An 18,872-nucleotide genomic window follows, 5' to 3' on the forward strand; every position below is an offset into this window, starting at 1 on the left:
ATTATCCCCCGAAGTTACATTTACGAGAAACCTTAGTTTTTTTCAAATAATACACATAAACAGGTTAGACATGCTTTTTTATGAAAATATCTGCGCGTCAATTTTCATAACAAAGCATGTCTAACCTGGTTATGTGTATTATTTGAAAAAAAATTAAGTTTTCTAAATAGTTAAAGAGGCTGAGTTACAAGGTCAACCCTTAAAACGTACAGGGATTAGGAGGCACAGTTGGGGGGGCTGTTAAAGAGGCTGAGTCACAAGTTCGAACCTTAAAACGTACAGGGATTAGGAGGCACCCTGTACGACGTGATTTGAGTATTCAGGAATTAAAAGCCTTAACACAAGAATGTTCAAGAGCGGGGGGTTTTGGGGGCGGCAGCCCCCCAACTTCAACTCCTGACACGATCAGCTAACAGTTAGTCAATCAATAATAAGTACTTAACTGTACAAAAACTTGCAGAAATTATTTTAAAAAAAATACGTTTTATAAATAGTTAAAGAGGCTGAGTTACAAGGTCGAACATTAAAACGGACAGGGATTAGGAGGCACAGTTTGGGGGCTGCCACCCCCCAAACCCCCCCTTTCGCAGCCTTTAAATAAATAAAAAAAGTTTTTTAAACTGAAAGTAAGGAGCGACATTAAATCTTAAAACGAACAGAAATTATTCCGTATATGAAAGAGGCTGTGCCCTCCTCAACGCCTCGCTCTTTACGCTAAAGTTTGACTTTCTCACAACTCTTTTTTTAAACAATAAAAACTTTAGCGTAAAGAGCGAGGCGTTGAGGAGGGCACAGCCTCTTTCATATACGGAATAATTTCTGATCGTTTTAAGATTTAATGTCGCTCCTTACTTTCACTTTAAAAAACTTTTTTTATTTATTTACAGGCTGCAAAAGCGGGGGATTGGGGGCGGCAGCCCCCCCCCCACTGTGCCTCCTAATCCCTGTACGTTTTAAGGTTCGACCTTGTAACTCAGCCTCTTTAACTCTTTAGAAAACGTAGTTTTTTCAAATAATATCTATAAACATTGAGGAGTTGCCCGCTTATAAAATCCATGTACGTTAGGTGGCACGCTACGTATAGCGGAAGTTTGCGGTGGCATGGTATAAATTGAGCCAGTTGTGGTGTAAAGAAAATCGGAGTAGAACAATTGGTGGTACATTGATATTTACATTTGGTTTTAGACAGTTGGGCTCTAGGACAATCTCCCTGGAAAATCCTCCACACTGAATATTCCCGTACCCTATTAAAATTCCCTATGTGGTAAATATTCCCGCTCCATGGAGAATTACCTGCAGGAATTCCTTTCAAATTATTCCTCTGTTGACAATTACCCTGCCCAATACACCCCCTGCAGATATTTATCTACTTGAAAATATTCCTCACATGTGAAATAAAGCAATGAAAGAAAATAATAACAAATAATGTTACTTACGTATTATACAGAACACATTCGAATATGAAGTTACGTTAACCCTAATGAAATATACCAAAATATTACGAAAGTATAATAGGTTATTAAAACAAGTATGATGCTACATCGGAGAATTATGGAAAGCAGGCCGCCCAGAACACATTGTAAATTCCTAACCGCCTCTATGTATTAATTATTTGAAAAAAACTACGTTTTCTAAAGAGTTAAAGAGGCTGAGTTACAAGGTCGAACCTTAAAACGTACAGGGATTAGGGGGCACAGTTGGGGGGCTACCGCCCCCCAAAACCCCCGCTTTCGCAGCCTTTAAATATAAAAAAAATTTCTTTAAACTGAAAGTAAGGAGCGACATTAAAACTTAAAACGAACAGAAATTATTCCGTATATGAAAGAGGCTGTGCCCTCCTCAACGCCTCGCTCTTTACGCTAAAGTTTTTATTGTTTAAAAAAAGAGTTGTGAGAAAGTCAAACTTTAGCGTAAAGAGCGAGGCGTTGAGGAGGGCACAGCCTCTTTCATATACGGAATAATTTCTGTTCGTTTTAAGTTTTAATGTCGCTCCTTACTTTCAGTTTAAAGAAATTTTTTTTTATATTTAAAGGCTGCGAAAGCGGGGGTTTGGGGGTGGTAGCCCCCCAACTGTGCCTCCTAATCCCTATACGTTTTAAGGTTCAACCTTGTAACTCAGCCTCTTTAACTCTTTAGAAAACGTAGTTTTTTTCAAATAATTTCTGCACGTTTTTGTACAGTTTATTACTTATTATTGCTTGACTAACTGTTAGCTGATCGTGTAAGGAGTTGAAGTTGGGGGGTGCCGCCCCCCAAACCCCCCGCTCTTGAACATTCTTGTGTTAAGGCTTTTAATTCCTGAATACTCAAATCACGTCGTACAGGGTGCCTCCTAATCCCTGTACGTTTTAAGGTTCGAACTTGTGACTCAGCCTCTTTAACAGCCCCCCAACTGTGCCTCCTAATCCCTATACGTTTTAAGGGTTGACCTTGTAACTCAGCCTCTTTAACTCTTTAGAACACGTAGTTTTTTTCAAATAATACACATAAACAGGTTAGACATGCTTTGTTATGAAAATTGACGCGCAGATATTTTCATAACAAAGCATGTCTAACCTGTTTATCTGTATTATTTGAAAAAAACTAAGGTTTTTCGTAAATGTAAATTCGGGGGATAATTTTTTCGGTCTGAAAATATCAAAAGGCCCTAACAGGTCGAATTCTGCTTCGAATGAGTCCTCATTCAACCGGATCCATTGCCAACTGTGGCCTGTAGGCGTGGCCACATTTTTCAAATAATACACATAAACAGGTTAGACATGCTTTGTTATGAAAATTGACGCGCAGATATTTTCATAACAAAGCATGTCTAACCTGTTTATGTGTATTACTTGAAAAAAACTAAGGTTTTTCGTAAATGTAAATTCGGGGGATAATTTTTTCGGTCTGAAAATATCAAAAGGCCCTAACAGGTCAAATTTTGCTTCGAATGAGTCCTCATTCAACCGGATCCGTTGCCAACTGTGGCCTGTAGGCGTGGCTAAGAAAAAAAAAGAAATGATGATGATGAATTTTAAGTGGCTATATTTGGTTTTTTGAAAACAGGGAAGGAGGGATCGGATTAAGCTGAAATTTTGAGGATAAGCTCCCAGGCCCTAGGAAAACTTAACCTCTAAATTTCAGCCCAATCGGACAGCGTTAAAGGGGGGCCGTGGTGGGAGGGTACAAACTTCCGGCCCAGTTTACACCATGAAGATAAAGTCGGAGGAGGATGAAATTTTGCAAGTTTCTTGGTTTGAGCTTGGGCTACAAAATGCGATTACCGCCGTCTCTCTGCGACCTCTAGGACCTGAAATCGCTTAACATTGTGGTGGGTCGCCTCTTTATAGAGGCACAAGTGTGCCTCCTTGATTGTTTAATCAACATATACCTGCATGACTTTATCGTAGTTTGTTTCACGAAAGAATAAGCAAATTATAACTGAATGTGAGAAAAAACCGGTTTACTCTGAAAAATCAGAGAAAACTTCTCGAGCGTGTTCTGTATACTACGTAGGCACCCAAATAAAAGTAATGAAGAAATGAGTGGTTTTGAAATATTAAAAATATATAATAGGTAGATCGATGGTGTAAAATATCCTATAGTATTCATTTTTATTTCTTTTAATTCTTTTTTCCACTTTTTTTGTCGAGTTGTCATAGCAAAGTAAGTTAAAGATTAATGAAAATAGTTTGAAATATTAAATTAGTGGCAACTGTGCAAGAGCTTCATGAGGATGGAAGTGCATAGAGATACAGACCGGTACTAGGGTTACGAGTACGAGATACTAGGGTACCGGGACTGGGAGTACGAGTACTAGGAGTACCCGGTACTAGGAGTACCCGGTACTAGGAGTACCCGGTACTACGAGTACCTGGACTAGGAGTACGAGTACTACGGAGTACTACGAGTACTAGGAGTACCCGGTACTACGAGCACTGGGACTAGGAGTACGAGTACTACGGAGTACTAGGAGTACATGGTACTACGAGTACCAGGACTAGGAGTACGAGTACTACGGAATACTACGAGTACTAGGATTACCTTGTACTACGAGACCCGGGACTAGGAGTACGAGATACCGGCCTGATACCGAATTTTATATTAGGCCTCAACATACCAGTTAACAGTTTGTGATCAAGAACACGTCCAATGGGCATGAATCAAATGACTGTCTAGTCTGTAGTACCTTTCAGTGGCAGATTTTACTTCTTTTTTTTTATTTACTTAAACAACATGGTAGAACAATCTTAGTCAAAACCGAGTGGAATTAAAATAGTCAAAACTGCTTGTCAAAAAGTTCATGGTAACAAACTGCAAGTAAAGAGTAACTCGATCATTTAATAGCCGAAACTCTAAAAACTAGAATTTTGATAGATGCATTAAAGAATTGCCTGTTTAGATTCATTCAAAACATACAAGATTCTTTTAGTTTAGTTTTGCCCATTTACAGCTAAGAACCTGAGAAGAATTCCAGATTTTCAAAAAATTAGGGAAAGCGTCGAAATTGTCACGGAATCTCCATAGAATGGCACCACATTCTAAAAAAGTATCAGAGAATTTTATTGTAGAAGTTTCAAGCTCCCATCTGCAAAAATGTGGCATTTTATATTTTTGCTAGAAGAAAGATCACGGATGCTTGTTTATTTGTTTTCTGTTTGTTTTTCCCCAGGGATGATTTTACCAAATCCGCAGTCTTAGAATAGCAGGAGATAGCCCGTTCGATAGCTCAGGAGATCTGCAGGGAGGTAATTTCCTCCAATCCCTTGGGGGGGGAGTAGAAACTGATTTCCCAAAGTTAAATGAAAATTGTGAAGTAAAAACTGCGCCATATAGTACCATAAAGGCAAAGCTGCATTAAATAAAACTGTTCTATTTATGTGGATGTCTATATTTTGTAGGCCTATTTTATTTTATAAAAAATCATTGCAGACACGAAATATCAGCTGAGGAAGTAGAAATGGGGCCAGGAGTAGTTTCCCTCGTACCCTACAGCAAATTACGCTCCTGTTTCCCTGTCTTTATAACTTTTATGTTTCGCCTCTTTTTGTTATTCTAGAGAAAAAAGGAATGGTATAATTTTGGTTTGTCTCTCTTCAATTGGCAATGCTGTATATGTCTGGTTTAAGCAATGAAAAAAAAATTGAAATAAAAGCCACGTGCGTCGAAATGAACTTAGATCAGTGACCAGTGACCAGTATCACTAGTTTAAGAAAGATTTTGAATATTTGTTGCAGTTTTGTTCTGCAATAAGGAGTTTGGAATACAAGTAGACCTCCTTGATATGGTTGAGGGTTGTGATGAAAAGCGGAAACCATTTTCAACCTTATTTCTAATATTTTTCAGGATAAATATATACCTACAGAGAACTGGGTTGAATTCTCTGCCGGCACGCGTAATAGTATGTTTGGGCGTGATAACTCGGTTCTGAGCAGAATCAAAGACAAATTCCCATATGTGATATGTGTTAAGTGCAGCAATCATTCAATTCATTTAGTTGCTTCTTATGCTTGGAAACAATCGCCACAGCAATTGGAAGATCTGTGTCGCACATTATATAATCACTTCAGCATGAGTGTCAAATGACGCTCTGAGTTTGAATTGCACCAGAAGTTTACTGACATCCCAGTCGTGAATGTGCTTGCCCAAGGTAAAACATTTTGGCTGTCCTTTAGAATGTACGTTGAGCGACTATTGTATAATTGGGATGCGCTCAGTAGCTACTTTGAGGGAGTAGCAGCTGAATATCCAACTCACGCGAATGACAGGGCATTGCAAACCCTAAAAACTCCAATTCTCGGGATTCTACTTGAGTTCCAACTCTATGTACTGGAGCTGTTTACAGGTTTTAATTTTCTTTTCGAATCTGAAAAACCTTTGTTACGCAAAATAAAATTAAAGGTGGAGATACTTCTAAAAAATCTGACCATGAATTTCATGAAGACTAGCTACATTAGGTCAGCCTCGCCATTGAATCTTGACCCTGACAAAGCAAGTGAATACTCGCCAGCTGAAAATATGTAGTTGGGGATGGCAGATCAAGAGTCTCTTCAAACCTTGCGGTCAAATCCGAGTACAAAAGCAGATGAACGTGAAGTGAAAGTCATCTATAAATGTGCTCGTAGGTTATATGTGGAGGGGGTGAATGAAATCAAGCAGCAATTCTCGTTTGAGGACGAACTTTTTACGTCGTGTGAGATCCTTGACCCTACGAAAGCTTTGGACATAGGTGCAATTGGTTTTCTGCAAAAGGTTCCACAGAGACATTGTGCACCGTCGATGGATGGATGAAAATAGTAGAGGAATGGCGGAGTTTGGATTCTATAAGAACACCAAATGTTACTCAGAGGTTCTCTGACATTGTCAGCATTGTCCAATGCCTCCTGGCTCTGCCATTTTCGAACGTTGTTGTACATATCCAACAGTATTAGTATATTCTTTCCTTTCGTAATAATTTTATTACTATCTATTTCGAAAACTAGATAATAGAAAACCAGACAAAGGAATTTAACAGATATCAATATCATTTTCCCCTCGTAAGACTATAAGAGCATAATTTCTTGATTTTTAACAAACTTGTATTAAGTGTGGATAACACAATGTTATTAATCATTGTTTGTCATTAGGAATCGGACACTGCAAGCACAATATTTAGTGGAAAAAATTCAAATAGTGTGTTCTTGAGTATTACCTAGAACTTTATTTTGTTGTGAGTGAAAGTTTTTTTATTTTTTTCAGACTTTTTTTTACTTTTGAAAGATGAAGCATTGATAGCCTAATATACAGTAGCCTAGTGAGGATTTTATTACGGGTTTTAGGATATCCCTACTTCGCTTAGCAAGGTAATAAGACCTATAAAATCATTTATGGCAACTATATAAATAAGCTCCTCTGTCGGAGATTTGGGGCTTTGATATATAAAGGGTAAAAGTGCAAATTAGTGGCTCTCCACGAAGTATTTCCACTATGTTTATCTCCAAATGGCACTTACCTTTGATGATCTTAAAAATTCTTCATGGTAAACTTTTAAAATTGACCTGCAGTTCATATGGGGCACAAGAAAAATGTTTTGAGCCTCATGCCTTTTCTAAATCCTGATTTTTACGGTTTGAAAGATTTTTAAATTTCTGATTCTTAAATGGGAAAGAAAGTTCTAGTGTGGCTGTGGCTTAAAATTCTGCTGAGATCACAAGGATTATTGTATAAAAAAATTTAGCTTGCTAAAGAAAAAGTGTAATACCTTTAATAATTTTCAGTGTGATTTAGGACAATAGGCTAGGTTTAGGACTAATGCGTCCATATACGCCTAGGCTATATAGCCAACTGTTACAAAAAAGAAATAAGCGCAAAGACGTAATGGCTTTATAAAAAAAATCAAATAGGCACAAAAAAGTTATGGCTTTATAAAAAATCACTAAAAAATTTTATGTAGCCATGCCATAAGTATTATTATCAGAGGGGGGGGGGGGGGTAGAAAGCAATGTAAATATTGTTAATAAATTTAACATGATTTGGAAATTGTGTAAAACATATTTGGAAAGAGCATTGAATGGGGAAAGAGAATGTATATTTCTTTTATTTCTGGTTTATTTCCTATGAGTCTACGTAGTGGTTGCCCGCTTAATGAAGCCTAGAGTTCATCCTCGGAGTGCCATATATGTCGCAAAGTTTTGCCAAGCCTTACACTGTTCTTCCGCGCATGGCATAAATGTTCAGAATTTGGCTTCTTCAGAAGCAGTCAAGAATCAGAGGCAGAAAAAATAAAAAATTGCCTAAAACTAATCCAACTACACCTAGAAGTTGCTTTTTTTTTACTGTGTTTGACAATAGCATGACTATTTTTTTTAGCTATTTTTGTAGCACCGAAATTGTTGTAAAACACTGAAGTCTGGGCAAGTTTAGGACTTTAGGAACTGACTGTGTTGGCATTCATGGTTTCGTAAGTTCTGGTCTATTTTTGGCGTGTTTTTCAAAGAGTCTGGCGTATTTTTTGTTATAAAGAAATTTTTCAGGTAAAAAGGCTTAGGCTTGCATGAGGTCAGTCCATATTCAATCACAAGGCTAGATTTTTCAGGTACAGAACAGTCTCAAGTGAATGGAGAAAAACAGCCTAGGTCATGAAGTTATAAAAGCAAAACCTGGCAAAATAGGGTTAAGTTCTAGTTTAGCTACTTTTTGGGAAATGGGCTAGGTTAGAAAAATGAAACTTTCAGTAATGAATCCAGGGCCGTAAATGCATTTCAGGAAGGTATTGCCAAACTTCTATGTTAACTATCTTCTGAGTTCTAAATCTTCAAAATTTGCCTAGGGTTAAAAACCAGTTGGCCTATCCAATTGAGCAAAAATATGTAACACTAAAACCCTCACATCAAGTAGGATCAAGTAGGTTGAACAAGTAGGATCAACCATTTGAAACTATTGGTTTATTGACTTACCTGCAGGGACCTCTTTTTGGAAATACCAATTATCTTATTTTGATGTATATATCCTTTTAGTGTTTCAGTTTTATTCATATATGAACAGAAAGCTGATTTTCTTCTGATTCTAGAAATATAACTTTTATTGCTTGATATTTATTCTATAAATCACAAATATTTAAATATACTTTTTCTTTTCAATTGCTTTTCAAAACAGAGACCACATTTTCAATTTATGCTGACAAATCATTGATGAAAATTTGACCAAGATGGTGGGGTTCTTGTTACTTCCCTCACATTGCTTCATGTTGTAGTAAAAAGGGGTGGTCCAAAAACCCATTGCTATCTTTCTGGAATGCCAAAGAAAAGTGGCCTTTCCCAAAAAGAGGTCTTTTACCCTACTTGGCAGGTTTACTACTAACAACTCATCACAGCACCAAGCCACCTGATGTCAACACGGTTAGGAGTATTTCAGACCAAATATGTGGCTTATGTTTTACCTTCAGAATGGCCATCTTATGGATTGCTACAGAGCTTATGGTCAAATTAAACAAAATTAAATGATCCATAATGTTGTTGTTGCTTGGGGTTTGACATGTTCAACTACTAGGTCATATGCATTTGTATCACTTGATGGTTCTGTGCCTTTTGTAATCACTAGCTTGCTTGGGTGTCACTTCAGTCAATATTCACTGAAACTGATCATGTATAGACATCCACCACATGGCTAATATGGGAGTAAAGTTCATTTGTGATGCAAATTGATGTTATATTTTGATTGAGGATGCAATTCTAGGGATATATTTGCCCATTAGGGGGGTGGGGGTATATATTCTGTGAATATATAGGTTCTAAGAAATTCATAAATTTCTTAGAAAAACTGGAAAAAATTGAAGAGAAAGGCTGTCCCCCTGCAAAATGTGTTACCTAGGATTATTCTCCATATTATGGAGTAAGAATTGTCTTCTTAATATGTTTCCATATGTCCAGCTGGACTCCTAGGCTTAAAATACTGGTTGGCCGGTTGGCTAATTTAAAGATTTGTATATATATATATATACACTGTCAAATTAGCCAACTGGTGGTATCTCAGTCATGTATCACTTATCTTGCTATTGGTAGGGGGCTATTCACCTGTAGCAACTGCCTGAATTGAAAAACAGGAATCAAAATAATGCAACTATACTTTGTCATACAACAAATAAAGTACATATAGCCTACAACACAATTATAATAAATAATACATTTTCACATTATAACGTGTCACATACTTCCAGATTTAGAAAATTAATCAGATAAAATACTAAAAGATAAATAAGGATAATAAAAACAAATAAAATAGAGAAAAGGATAACTCTAAAATATCATGGCCTGCAAGATTTTAATAATATGCAGCCATCTAACATGTATCTTGCTAAATATAGGGGATATTCACCAAACAGCTGCCAGCAATTATAAACAGGAACCAGAATGATGCATTTACAATATTAAATTGCAAATATAATGGTTATACAAGTCATTTATAGTAAATAATACAAATAACCTGCCACCTAGATCAAAATATAAGCAAATAAGGCAACTCTAAAAAAGAAACACACAGGAAAAAATTTAGAGAATGAAGCAAACCAGCAGTTTTAACCAAATTAATTAATAAGTTTGTGCTTAGTTTAATGATCCATGATGTAAGAAAATTACCATTGAAACAGAGTTGAAATTTGCTCAACTTTATGTCAAGAGAAACAGTGAAACATAATTCAGAGTAAATTTAGATTCAGATATAACTTACACAGGTAGGCTATATTTAATTAGATAGGAATTGACTACAAAATAATGACAAAGTTAGTTTGTTTAAAAGAGTTTGAGAAACAATGAAATTAGTTGACAATATGCTTAATTATGCGTGAATAGTTTCCAGCCACTGACACACTAATAGGTCTACACCTTTTGGTTAATCAAATGAATAAGTTTGTTAATTTATTATTATGATTATTAAAGTTTGATTATATTATAATTTTTAATTTAATTTGATTAAATAGATTAAAAGAAATGCCTAAATGAGACAATTAGAGGAAAATTTGAAAATGACTTTTTTATGAAGGTTTGTGGGATTGAAAGGGATAGGATAGGAGTTAATAGGGATCATTAATTTCTAGGGTAATGATGGGTCATTGAGATTGGAGAGAAATAAGACATGATGGTCAAAATAAAAGTTAAGGGTCAAAAGTTCAAACCAAATCCACCTGTGTCATGATTTAAAGCTATATTCTTGAATAAAATTTACTTAATTTCAAGAGTTATATGAACATTTCGCTTTAAACCCAGGTCCCCAGAAATCAAAGAGACATTATAAGACAAAATGTTTAAACTCTTGAAATTAAGAAAGTTTTATTCAGGAACATAGCTTTAAATTGTGACACAGGTGAATTTGGTTTGAAGTCTATCCACAAAAATTTATTAAAATCTGATAAGGTTCAACTCACCCAATGTAGTTAACCTCTGTCCAAGTGTTAGTACATTTGATGCTAATGAACCAGATCCAAGAAGATCAAAGAGACTAGCTTCTACTTTTACTTTGAAAAGAATTAGATTATTAAATAATATGTAGTTTTGTTTTGTCTATAAACTATTGTTTTAGTTTAGTTTTACTACTGATGATGGTCACTAAATATGTGACTGAAATATCTAGTATTTTTTGCAAAATTTTATCACTGTTTGTGAAAGTTATTACTGTCTATTAACAGGATTTTATCCCTATTTGAACTTTTATTTATTGCTATGGAAAGGCAGTAAGGTCTCCAAAATTATCTATGTCATGTTCTGCCCAGGGGCGGATCCAGGATTTTTTTTGGGGGGAGGGCACAAAATAGGTTGATCCAATAAACTTGCATTAGAAGCAAGTTTAATTAATGTAAACTTGAGTTAATTAAGTAAATTACACAACTTTAGACTACACTAGGGGGTGCATGCCCCCCTTGCCCCCCCCTCTGGATCCGCCACTGGTTCTTTTTTACTTTTTTTTACTTTTGAAAGATGAAGCATTGATAGCCTAATATACAGTAGGCTACTGCGGATTTTATTACGGGGTTTAGGATATCCCTGCTTGGCTTAGAAAGGTAATAAAACCTATAAAATCATTTTTGGCAACTATATAAATAAGCTCCTCTGCCGAAGATTTGGGGCTTTGATATATAAAGGGTAAAAGTGCAAATTAGTGGCTCTCCACGAAGTATTTCCACTATGTTTATCTCCAAATGGCACTTACCTTTGATGATCTTAAAAATTCTTCATGGTAAACTTTTAAAATTGACCTGCAGTTCATATGGGGCACAAGAAAAATGTTTTGAGCCTCATGCCTTTTCTAAATCCTGATTTTTACGGTTTGAAAGATTTTTAAATTTCTGTTTCTTAAATGGGAAAGAAAGTTCTAGTGTGGCTGTGGCTTAAAATTCTGCTGAGATCACAAGGATTATTGTATAAAAAAATTTAGCTTGCTAAAGAAAAAGTGTAATACCTTTAATAATTTTCAGTGTGATTTAGGACAATAGGCTAGGTTTAGGACTAATGCGTCCATATACGCCTAGGCTATATAGCCAACTGTTACAAAAAAGAAATAAGCGCAAAGACGTAATGGCTTTATAAAAAAAATCAAATAGGCACAAAAAAGTTATGGCTTTATAAAAAATCACTAAAAAAATTTATGTAGCCATGCCATAAGTATTATTATCAGAGGGGGGGGGGGGGGTAGAAAGCAATGTAAATATTGTTAATAAATTTAACATTATTTGGAAATTTTGTAAAACATATTTGGAAAGAGCATTGAATGGGGAAAGAGAATGTATATTTCTTTTATTTCTGGTTTATTTCCTATGAGTCTACGTAGTGGTTGCCCACTTAATGAAGCCTAGAGTTCATCCTCGGAGTGCCATATATGTCGCAAAGTTTTGCCAAGCCTTACACTGTTCTTCCGCGCATGGCATAAATGTTCAGAATTTGGCTTCTTCAGAAGCAGTCAAGAATCAGAGGCAGAAAAAATAAAAAATTGCCTAAAACTAATCCAACTACACCTAGAAGTTGCTTTTTTTTTACTGTGTTTGACAATAGCATGACTATTTTTTTTAGCTATTTTTTTTAGCACCGAAATTGTTGTAAAACACTGAAGTCTGGGCAAGTTTAGGACTTTAGGAACTGACTGTGTTGGCATTCATGGTTTCGTAAGTTCTGGTCTATTTTTGGCGTGTTTTTCAAAGAGTCTGGCGTATTTTTTGTTATAAAGAAATTTTTCAGGTAAAAAGGCTTAGGCTTGCATGAGGTCAGTCCATATTCAATCACAAGGCTAGATTTTTCAGGTACAGAACAGTCTCAAGTGAATGGAGAAAAACAGCCTAGGTCATGAAGTTATAAAAGCAAAACCTGGCAAAATAGGGTTAAGTTCTAGTTTAGCTACTTTTTGGGAAATGGGCTAGGTTAGAAAAATGAAACTTTCAGTAATGAATCCAGGGCCGTAAATGCATTTCAGGAAGGTATTGCCAAACTTCTATGTTAACTATCTTCTGAGTTCTAAATCTTCAAAATTTGCCTAGGGTTAAAAACCAGTTGGCCTATCCAATTGAGCAAAAATATGTAACACTAAAACCCTCACATCAAGTAGGATCAAGTAGGTTGAACAAGTAGGATCAACCACTTGAAACTACTGGTTTATTTACTTACCTGCAGGGACCTCTTTTTGGAAATACCAATTATCTTATTTTGATGTATATATCCTTTTAGTGTTTCGGTTTTATTCATATATGAACAGAAAGCTGATTTTCTTCTGATTCTAGAAATATAACGTTTATTGCTTGATATTTATTCTATAAATCACAAATATTTTAATATAATTTTTCTTTTCAATTGCTTTTCAAAACAGAGACCACATTTTCAATTTATGCTGACAAATCATTGGTGAAAATTTGACCAAAAAGGTGGGGTTCTCGTTACTGCCCTCACATTGCTTCATGTTGTAGTATAAAGGGGTGGTCCAAAAACCCATTGCTATATTTCTGGAATGCCAAAGAAAAGTGGCCTTTCCCAAAAAGAGGTCTTTTACCCTACTTGGCAGGTTTACTACTAACAACTCATCACAGCACCAAGCCACCTGATGTCAACACGGTTAGGAGTATTTCAGACCAAATATGTGGCTTATGTTTTACCTTCAGAATGGCCATCTTATGGATTGCTACAGAGCTTATGGTCAAATTAAACAAAATTAAATGATCCATAATGTTGTTGTTGCTTGGGGTTTGACATGTTCAACTACTAGGTCATATGCATTTGTATCACTTGATGGTTCTGTGCCTTTTGTAATCACTAGCTTGCTTGGGTGTCACTTCAGTCAATATTCACTGAAACTGATCATGTATAGACATCCACCACATGGCTAAAATAGGAGTAAAGTTCATTTGTGATGCAATGGATGTTATATTTAGATTGACGATGCAATTCTAGGTATATATTTGCACATTAGGGGGTGGGGGTATATATTCTGTGAATATAGCCTATAGGCCTAGGTTCTAAGAAATTCATGAATTTCTTAGAAAAACTGGAAAAAATTGAAGATAAAGGCTGTCCCCCTGCAAAATGTGTTACCTAGGATTATTCTCCATATTATGGAGTAAGAATTGTCTTCTTAATATGTTTCCATATGTCCAGCTGGACTCCTAGGCTTAAAATACTGGTTGGCCGGTTGGCTATTTTAAAGACTTGTATATATATATATATACACTGTCAAATTAGCCAACTGGTGGTATCTCAGTCATGTATCACTTATCTTGCTATTGGTAGGGGGCTATTCACCTGTAGCAACTGCCTGAATTGAAAAACAGGAATCAAAATAATGCAACTATACTTTGTCATACAACAAATAAAGTACATATAGCCTACAACACAATTATAATAAATAATACATTTTCACATTATAACGTGTCACATACTTCCAGATTTAGAAATTTAATCAGATAAAATATTAAAAGATAAATAAGGATAATAAAAACAAATAAAATAGAAAAAAGGATAACTCTAAAATAAATTAATATGGGAGGGGGCATCATGGCCTGCAAGATTTTAATAATATGGAGCCATCTACCATGTATCTTGCTAAGTATAGGGGCTATTCACCAAACAGCTGCCAGCAATTATAAACAGGAACCAGAATGATGCATTTACAATATTAAATTGCAAATATAATGGTTATACAAGTCATTTATAGTAAATAATACAAATAACCTGCCACCTAGATCAAAATATAAGCAAATAAGGCAACTCTAAAAAAGAAACACACAGGAAAAAATTTAGAGAATGAAGCAAACCAGCAGTTTTAACCAAATTAATTAATAAGTTTGTGCTTAGTTTAATGATCCATGATGTAAGAAAATTACCATTGAAACAGAGTTGAAATTTGCTCAACTTTATGTCAAGAGAAACAGTGAAACATAATTCAGAGTAAATTTAGATTCAGATATAACTTACACAGGTAGGCTATATTTAATTAGATAGGAATTGACTACAAAATAATGACAAAGTTAGTTTGTTTAAAAGAGTTTGAGAAACAATGAAATTAGTTGACAATATGCTTAATTATGCGTGAATAGTTTCCAGCCACTGACACACTAATAGGTCTACACCTTTTGGTTAATCAAATGAATAAGTTTGTTAATTTATTATTATGATTATTAAAGTTTGATTATATTATAATTTTTAATTTAATTTGATTAAATAGATTAAAAGAAATGCCTAAATGAGACAATTAGAGGAAAATTTGAAAATGACTTTCTTATGAAGGTTTGTGGGATTGAAAGGGATAGGATAGGAGTTAATAGGGATCATTAATTTCTAGGGTAATGATGGGTCATTGAGATTGGAGAGAAATAAGACATGATGGTCAAAATAAAAGTTAAGGGTCAAAAGTTCAAACCAAATCCACCTGTGTCATGATTTAAAGCTATATTCTTGAATAAAATTTACTTAATTTCAAGAGTTTTATGAACATTTCGCTTTAAACCCAGGTCCCCAGAAATCAAAGAGACATTATAAGACAAAATGTTTAAACTCTTGAAATTAAGAAAGTTTTATTCAGGAACATAGCTTTAAATTGTGACACAGGTGAATTTGGTTTGAAGTCTATCCACAAAAATTTATTAAAATCTGATAAGGTTCAACTCACCCAATGTAGTTAACCTCTGTCCAAGTGTTAGTACATTTGATGCTAATGAACCAGATCCAAGAAGATCAAAGAGACTAGCTTCTACTTTTACTTTGAAAAGAATTAGATTATTAAATAATATGTAGTTTTGTTTTGTCTATAAACTATTGTTTTAGTTTAGTTTTACTACTGATGATGTTCACTGAATATGTGACTGAAATATCTAGTATTTTTTGCAAAATTTTATCACTGTTTGTGAAAGTTATTACTGTCTATTAACAGGATTTTATCCCTATTTGAACTTTTATTTATTGCTATGGAAAGGCAGTAAGGTCTCCAAAATTATCTATGTCATGTTCTGCCCAGGGGCGGATCCAGGATTTTTTTTGGGGGGAGGGCACAAAATAGGTTGATCCAATAAACTTGCATTAGAAGCAAGTTTAATTAATGTAAACTTGAGTTAATTAAGTAAATTACACGACTTTAGACTACACTAGGGGGGTGCATGCCCCCCTTTCCCCCCCCACCGGATCCGCCACTGGTTCTGCCTATCCCTTTTTAATTTTTTTTTTTTATCACTAACTGTGGCCCTATTCTTATTTTTAACTTGGACAAGTCTGGATTGACCACTTCCTCTCAATTTATTAACATGTCACTACAGTATTTAACTATTATGCCATCTAGCTGCATCTTCCAGATCCTTGGCATTTTTATCCATGGCCTCCACTTCACACTTAATTAATTCATATTTCAATGCTTTCTCTACTTTCTTTACATTCCTTTTGTTTTCATATGATCTATCACTCAGATAATTCTTTTACAAGCCCCTTCTCCTCTCCATTAAACATAAAGCTTTTTCACTAATATTCCTTTTTGAACTCCTAACTTTCTTCCCTAAGACAAATGAAAGATCTTAAGCCGAACTGACCAGCTATGCCAAAAAACCAACAAAGAGAAAAATCTCAGTGAAAAAATAACAACAAACAAGACTGCAGCCAGTGGAGAGAAAAGAAACAACAAATGCAAAACAATGCAGATATATTGCCTGTATCCAAACAAGGCGTCTTCAGCACAAAAGAAACAGAAGAGGAACAAGATAAAAAAAAACAAGCTAAAACTAGAAAAACAATAAAACCACTACCAAAAAAAAAATAATATACAATTGGCGCAAACTGATCCATGTAGGGAAAAGATGCTATTATAGAGTTACTTCAGCATCTTTTCCCTACATGGATCAGTTTGCGCCAATTGTATATTTTTTTTTTGGTAGTGGTTTTATTGGTTTTTTAGTTTTAGTTGTTTTTTTTTATCTTGTTCCTCTTCTGTTTCTTTTGTGCTGAAGATGCCTTGTTTGGATACAGGCAATATATCCGCGTTGTTTTGCATTTGTTGTTTCTTTTCTCTCCACTGGCTGCAGTCTTGTTTGTTGTTATTTTTTCACTGTTATTCTGTTGTTATTCTGCTAGCTAACTGCTACTAAACTACTCCAACTACTACTTCAATTGCAACAACTTGTAAAGCTTAGAGAATTAAGGTGAAAAGGGTGTCAAAAGAGCACATCAGCGATATTTTTGAAACTTCTTAACATGTCAAGGTGAAACTTCTGGGGCATCATGAAAGCTATGTTCAACTGACCAAAAAGCAATATGCACATGGTACTACCACTATTAATATTGCTGCTACTACTACTACTAGTACATTACTAACACTACAACTAATTCTACTACCACCAAAACTACTGCGATAATAGTACTATAAAGGCAAAGTCTATGAAGGTGAAATTTGAGAGAATATTGATGCTAAATTCTAACTAACAGAAGACATGATATGTACTTAGATTGTTAAAGTAGTGTATCTTCAGAATTGATTTGTTTATTAAGTTGGAACTCTCAGAAAATACTTAAAGGGGAAGATCAATTGACCAAAAGGCAATATGTGCAAACTACTACTATTACTACTGCTACTAAACATTGACTAGTTCTACTACTAATATTACTTTGCTCCAACTACTACTTCTATTGCAACTAATTTTAAGTTTAAGACTATTAAGATGAAAATTTCAAGAAGTATATGAATATAGCCTACAGGCTATCAAAAGAGCAAATCAACAATATCATAGCAATGGCTAACTGTATTAAATTCAGTAATTATATTACTACTGTGGCTACTATTACAACTATAACTAAGGGTATCAAGGTGAAATTTTCAGAGAATATTTCTTGAAAATTTCTATTGAACAGATGACACCATGCCATCCATATTCAGGTTGTCAAAAGGGCAATTCAGCAATATCTTAGGAAGAGTTATGTGTGTGAAATTAGGGGAGGGGGGGGCAAAAAGTTGGAGGGAGGGGGTGCCCTTTGAGTTTGGGGATAGGGGACCTTTGGGGGGTTGATGTCTCTGCTGGTTAGGGTTGTTGGTGCTTTTGATCCTTGATGGTTTGTACTCACATACACCTTACTACTTGATTTTCAAGGATTTCTAAGGTTTGTTCTGAATTTAATTATTAAAATTCTTTTCTTGCCATCTACATCTCTCTCAGTATAAACTTTTTAGTGTACTATAAAGTTAGAATCTATTTTAAACTGAAAACACTGTTCAAACGCCACTTCTATATTATACAGAACACATCGAAGAAGTAAAGCTATCCGTTATTAAGATTCTTTTCTTGCCATCTAAATCTCTCTTAGTTTCACCTTGTTAGCATACAATAATGCTAAACTCTATTTTAAATTGACAACACTGCTCAGACGCCACTTGCGTTTATACGGAACACATCGAAGAAGTAAAGCTAGGTCGTCATAAGACCATTTTATCATCGTTAACCATTTCCATAGATTAATGTTGTTCCAAATTTATAATAAATGAGGTATGAATTAACATGCTCTTCAGGGTTACCTTAACTGCTAATCACTTTAACCCTTTTTTTTCTCCATCTTCATACAATCCAATTTGCAAATGTTATCAAGCTCTGTTTTTTTTCCCTATTATTCAAATAAGATGGTTCGTACAGTCCAATTCGTGAATCCCTTATCCCTTTTTGCAAATGTCAATCAAACAATTCTGATTGTAGCATCCAATTTTTTAATAACAAACTACTCTCGAGTTAAGGCAATTGTCCAAAAAATCAGAAATTAATATCGTTCATATAGTCCAATTTGAAAATGCTAAACCCTTTTTCTTTTTCTCCATCTTCACACGATCCAATTTGCAAATGCTAAACTCTTTTTTAGAGCTATGATTGCAATGAATGGTGCTTGTTATCAGAAAAAAATGCAAATTGCCAAAAAAAAAAAAAA

At 35.0% G+C, this 18,872-nt stretch overlaps 1 protein-coding gene across 1 annotated transcript in view; it reads left to right on the top strand.

Annotated features, from left to right (window-relative positions):
• Positions 1-12,669: 12,669 nt before the first annotated feature.
• Positions 12,670-18,872, top strand: part of LOC148949089 (uncharacterized) — a 38,227-nt gene continuing 32,024 nt past the window's right edge. The window contains exon 1 of the mRNA XM_089093755.1: positions 12,670-12,705. The gene's annotated coding sequence lies outside the window, so the exon portion shown is untranslated. The remainder of the gene's footprint in view (positions 12,706-18,872) is intronic.

Source organism: Artemia sp. Qi Xiang Cuo, chromosome 8, assembly GCF_049724085.1.
Source record: "Artemia sp. Qi Xiang Cuo chromosome 8, ASM4972408v1, whole genome shotgun sequence".
Taxonomy (NCBI): Eukaryota; Metazoa; Arthropoda; class Branchiopoda; order Anostraca; family Artemiidae; genus Artemia; species Artemia sp. Qi Xiang Cuo.